The sequence below is a fragment of the Piliocolobus tephrosceles genome, chromosome 15, assembly GCF_002776525.5.
Source record: "Piliocolobus tephrosceles isolate RC106 chromosome 15, ASM277652v3, whole genome shotgun sequence".
NCBI classification, from domain to species: Eukaryota; Metazoa; Chordata; class Mammalia; order Primates; family Cercopithecidae; genus Piliocolobus; species Piliocolobus tephrosceles.
Genome location: NC_045448.1, coordinates 75,295,531 through 75,301,530, shown reverse-complemented (window position 1 = coordinate 75,301,530; position 6,000 = coordinate 75,295,531). Strand labels below are relative to the sequence as shown.

At 44.2% G+C, this 6,000-nt stretch overlaps 1 pseudogene; it reads left to right on the top strand.

Annotated features, from left to right (window-relative positions):
- The first annotated feature begins 639 nt into the window (after positions 1–639).
- LOC111523439 lies at positions 640–1,307 on the top strand (annotated as a pseudogene).
- Positions 1,308–6,000: the final 4,693 nt, after the last annotated feature.

Here is a 6,000-nt window from a genome sequence, read left to right as displayed (position 1 = left end):
AGGAACATTCTGTAGCTATAAAAAAAAAAAAAAAAAAATGAGGAAACACCCCATGAACTGATAGAGGGCAATTTCCTTGATTTACGGTTAAAAAGAGCAGGTGGAGCACAGGTTATAAAGCATGCTACCGTTTCTGCAATATTTTCAAGAGCGACAACTTCCCCTTCCCGGTCTGCAAAACCACCAACACAGGGCTGACCTTAGGAACCAACGCGGCTTCAGCACTAGGACATTCACGGGCTAAAGAAGAAAAACTATACCATCATCTTACTGGCTGCTTAGGAAGATATTTGACATAATTCAGCATCCATCCTATCCTCTTAAAAGAAAAATATAAAACCCTATTAGTGTTAGAGGTAATGCAAAGACTCCCTCTGTATTACAAACCTATTAGAAACCAAGAGGAAGTGTGAAAAACGAGATGCTGAAATACTAAATGCGCGCTATAAAATCAGGTTCAAGTCAAGAATGAGTTCTGTCTGGGCCAGTTCTGGAAGTTCCAGCCAACATGCTGAAATAAGGAAAAGAAGAAAAAAACAAATGTATTATTTTCAAATAATGTGATGTTAATCAATGGAAGGTTAGTTAAAATAAGAAATATCAAGCAGGGCGGCCGCGGGGAACAAAGGGCGGGCGGATATGCGGGGAAGGGGCGGAGCGCGGCCAGGCCAGGCCCGGGGGCTCCGCACGCTGCAGCTGCCCCCGGGCGCCCCCGCCGGCGCCCCCGCCGCGGAGCCGCACGGAGCGGAGCCGGCGAGCTAACCCGAGCCAGCCGGCGGGCGTCCCGGAGGCGGCGGCGCAAGGAGGGGCCACGGCGGACAGCGGCACGGCGCGGGGCGCGGCGTTGGTGGCCCTGGCCCCCGGGCCGGGCGGTGGCGGCCCAGGACCACGCATCTACTTTCAGAGCCCCCGCAGGGCCGCAGGCGAGGGCCCGGGCGGCACGGACGATGAGGGCCCAGGGAGGCGCCGAGGGAAGGTCACCGTCCAGTATGACCTCAAGGAACTACGGAAGCGCCTCAACCTAGAGAAGGGGATCCTGGAGCAGCTTACGCGCCTCTACGACTGCCAGGAAGAGGAGATCCCAAAACTGGAGATTGATGTGGATGAGCTCCTGGACATGGAGAGTGATGATGCCCGGGCTGCTGGTTGACTGTTACAAACCCACAGAGGCCTTCACCTCTGGCCTGCTGGACAAGATCCGGGGCATGCAGAAGCTGAGCACACCCCAAAAGAAGTGAGGGTCCCCAACCCAGGCGAACAGTGGCTCCCACAGGACAATCGCTGCCCCCCGACCTCGTAGCAACAGCAATACCGGGGGACCCTGCGGCCAGGCCTGGTGCCATGAGCAGGGCTCTTCGTGCCCCTGGCCCAGGAGTCTCTTCCCCTGCTCCCTCAGTTTTCCACTTTTGGGTCTTTTTTTATTGTTATGAAACTGATGGGACTTTTTGTTTTTATATTGACTCTGCAGCGCGGTCCCGTTAATAAAGCTAGGAGATGCCTTTGGTGCAAAAAAAAAAAAGGAAAAAAGAAAAATCAAGCAGTAGAATCCTACTGTAGGATGATGATATAGAATAACATTTTATGGTGGAAAAGTATCCAAGATATAGTATCAAATGGAAGAAGCAGTTTACAAAATAGTATCATACTATATTTAGTTAAAGTATCTATTTATATCCCTATGTTGAATATATACGTAGAGAAAAGTCTGAAAGGAAATCCACCAAAATATATTCAGAGATTGTATCTCTGGCCTATGGGTTTTGAAGTGATTCTTATTTTTATATATTTTTCAGCATGTCCTAAATGCTTTATTATGAGCATATGTATGTAATTTTTCAGATAAATTGCTTTCACCCACAAACACACACACTCGTGTGTGCACATGCAAAACTCATTTCAAGGTCAGTGGGATGAGCTGCATTTCTCTTGAAGTGGTTAGTGTTTGTGACCTAAGGCCACTTTCCAACTCCCACCTTTGTGAAAAACCAAGCTGGTCTGCTCTGCCTGGTCCCTGCACCTCTGAACAGAAACCTCAGATCTGTGGACTCCAAAAAAGTTTACTCTGGGCTCAATTCCCCAGGTAACCATGGCCCCTGTCCTCAGTACCTATACCTAGTTCTAGCCCTGTCCTAGCTGTTTGCAAAGAACCCCCAGCCCTCTGAAGCCTGCCCACCTTGCCTGAGTGAAGAGGGCTCCTCCTGGTGACACATCCAACAGAAGCCTTTGCCTCCCCAGTGGGTGAATTTGGAGATCCCTGTGGCAGTCTGAAGCCTCCAAATGCCAGGCTTCTCAGCCCCACAATGGGGCTGAAGGTCATAGGCAGAGCATACCAGTTCCTGTCACCTCATCCAGGTCTCTTGGGACCTTAAATGCCCCATATATGTATTTCTTCCCTTGGGTCCCTGCCTTGTATTTCAGACGGCTGGTTGGGTGCATTCTGTTACCTCGTTTCTGTTGGCCACATTTCATGAACCCTGTGTCTGCCTTTCCCCATCTCATCTTAGGAACATTGCCAGGCACAAGCTGCTGGTATGTGTGGTGCACCTGATCCTTATTTATTCTCCACCCTGCACCCTGAAGTTGTGAGAAGGCCCCCATCAGGTCTCAATTCCTCTGGGGAGAGGACTGGATTTGCTATCTTCCTGTGTCAACTTGAGTCATAATCCAGCAGCCTGCCCCCAGAGCCTGGTACTTCTTTTGCCTGGTACTTGCCCCACACCCCACCAGCTTCCCTTCTGGCCCACTGCCCACCACACCATTGGAGGGTGGTCAGACTCGCTCCATAAGGCTGGACACCATCACCCCAGACAGGAGCATTCCATGGCTGCAGCAGTGGAGTGACCAAGCCATATATATGTCCAGCATGACTCAGTAGACTGAGATCAAAGCTGGCCTTGATCATCTTGGTACTCTGAAAAATATTGGCATAATTATCCCTCATCTATCCAGAACCATTATGGAAAGTGTCTCCTTTCCATAATTCAGTTATGAACCAGGAATTAATGCACAAATACAAATGCCTTCAAATAGAGTTGCCTTGAACCTGGGAAATCTTTACGTTATACACATTTCCACCTAGCTTGGTTATTTGATTTCTAACTCCAAAACATTTTAGGAAAAGCAAACTAGAAAAAAGGGAAAGCAGCAGCTATGTGGCAGGCCTCAGGAAATGATTGCCTGATAATTGATAACATGCAAGGTTTGGAAAAGTATGAGACCTCCAGAAGAGGGAGCAAACAGTCCTTTGCATCTGATATTACCACTCAGCACACAACCTCATGTTTATAACGTAACCCCAAGTCACGCACGTGCAAACATGAGTCACCTTCAGCATGCTCCCCGAGGATGCCTAGGTGTTTCCAAACAACTCCCAGACCTCTGAAGACTGCATACCCTGTCCAAAGTTGAGAGGGCTTCCCCATGTAATGCATCGCCGAAGCTTTTGCGTAATCACAATACGCGAGCAGCACGTTCAGTTCTCATAGTTTGTACTGCAGTTCTCAGAAACGGATGGGAATGCATTTTTAAGGTTGATATACTTACAACAGTAAATATATATTCATATATTTAAAGCACAAATAGTGCTTTATTTGCTGCCTATATCCTTGTTTCTTGAATTAGCTAATGGAGGGGAAAGAAACCTTGACCAATTAATTGTTAATGACATCAGTTTTCTGATGAACTTTGCCTTTCTCATCTCTAAAATGAAGCCAATAATACCTGCCTGAAGCGCTTCGGATCACCATGAAAATCTAATAGGATGGCTATGTGAAAGTTCTACAGAAAAGAATAAAGAATGTGTGGTAATTTCCCTTATCTAGATTGGATCATGCATCTAAATTACAGAAGGAAGGAAAACTACAAGTATACATTACTCAAAGGTTAGAGATTAGGCAAATCTTGAAGGCAGACAATTGACAGAATTGGGCACAGCTCAGAGCGGACTTCCACCAGCAGTAGCAACAGGCTATTCTTGGGGAAAAAGCGACACCTACTGCATCTAACTATACTGCATTGGACACAGAAAACCAAAAGTCTTCAAACTTGTGTTCAACGTTAGTCGGGCATGAGATCCCTACTTCACTATTGCAAAAATAAAAAATTAGAAATAGTCATACTGTATTTCTCCGGAACAATGACAATCTTCTTTCATTTAAAAATAACTGTTTCATATTCAAGTATAATGCATATTATAGATATTTAAAGAAGAACACAAAGATCCTCTAATAACATCATTATCAAACATGTCTTAGAGCTGCTGCCACTGCCATCTTCATTTCTCTTCATTCTTCCATTTTTTTCCTTCACTTATTCTCCTTCCCCACATCCTCCTCCTCCTTGCATCTCAATTCATGCACATTGTTAAAAATAAAATAAAAAATAAGATAGTAAATCAAAAGTAAAACCCCTCATCAGGGGTGACCATTGCTAACAGTTTGTTGTGTGCTATGCCACACAATTTTATGACCGTGGAAATACATATCTATTACAAACTATTATAAGATAGTACTGGTTGTCATTGCTCTCCAGCCAAAGATCACTGGGAACACACCTGTAGTCAAGCAAGTTGGGGTTATTACTCTTTGCTGTGGGGGAGAATGCATGGCATGGGGAACTGTGGGGTGTTTCAGTAAGAGGGTGCTAGAAAGAACTTATTATGGGACTCAGGCTTGTGCTAGGGAGTTTGCAGAAGGGTTTAAGGAAGCAGGGTAATTCTGTGGGTGGGTATCTTAATAACTCTCATCCGGAAGGAGGGAAGACTGCTGCAAAGCTAAAGCCAGTGAAGAACTGGTAAAGAAGCAGCAGTCATTCCTCTTAGCCGGGACAGGAGGCTGCTCGGTCATTTTGTGGTCTGGACAATGTTCCTGTTTTGCCTGCGTTCAGATGCGATTACAGAGTGATCTCATTTTTTTCTTCATCTATCATCGGCACTGAGTGTCCTTGTCTGATGTTGGTGTTCTATGAAATCCTTTATGTTCAATAGGAAAACACTGAGGCTATGAGTGTCAGGCCAACTCCCATCTGTCAGGGACCACTTTTCTCTTTCTTATTGTTTCCTCTTTTTTTGCTTAACAATGTGGACATTTTTTCATGTCAATACTGAAGCTAATTTAACCAAATTTCTATTGTTGAATAATTGATTTTTTCCCAACATTTAAGGCTTATAATTAATATAAAATAAAAATCTTTAGAAGTAGGTCTTTGCACACTTATACTGCTATTTCCTTAAAATAAATATCTAAAAGTGTAGTTACTGGATCAAACAATATATACACTTTAAAGTTTTCAATAGATATTACCAGAATGCCCTCCATAGAGTGTGTACTAATTTCATTTCCAACAATAGTATAGAACACCCACTCTCCACAAATCCTTATTTGGGGAGCACACAAGGTCACCAACCTTTTTTTCTTGTCTTTTCTGGTTCCACAGACAGAAAAACATCTTATTTTAAAGTGTTTTATTATGTAAAATTTGATACACACAAAAGACAAAATGAGGCATGTATATGTCTCACTAGACTACATTAGACTGTCTCAGTAGCTTCAGGGGAGTCTGGTTAGGTGGTACAAATGCTTTGATTGGCATCTCAAACCTGTTTCTCAAGCTGCTAGTTAAGAAGAGAGGTCAGTAGAATGAGGTATCTTTGGGTTCCTCAGATTTGGAACACACCTTAACAATAGCACCTTTCAAAGTGTGTTGCTGTCTGCTTACTCATCTGCCTACCCCTGAATTATGAGCTTTAAGGGGACAGGGACTATGTCTTACTCACTTTTGTGTCTCCAGAATCTAGCCCAGAACCTGACCTAAATAGACCTAAATTAATATTTAATGAACACCCCCAATCTATTTTTTTAAAATCAATTGATACACAAGTAGTTGGGGGTGATAAATTAGCTACAGATTTTCTATGTAAGAAACATACTTATACGTAAATTTCAATTTGTCCAACTACTCTGTTGGAATAATTCCTACAGATTGGAACTGCCAGGGCAAAGT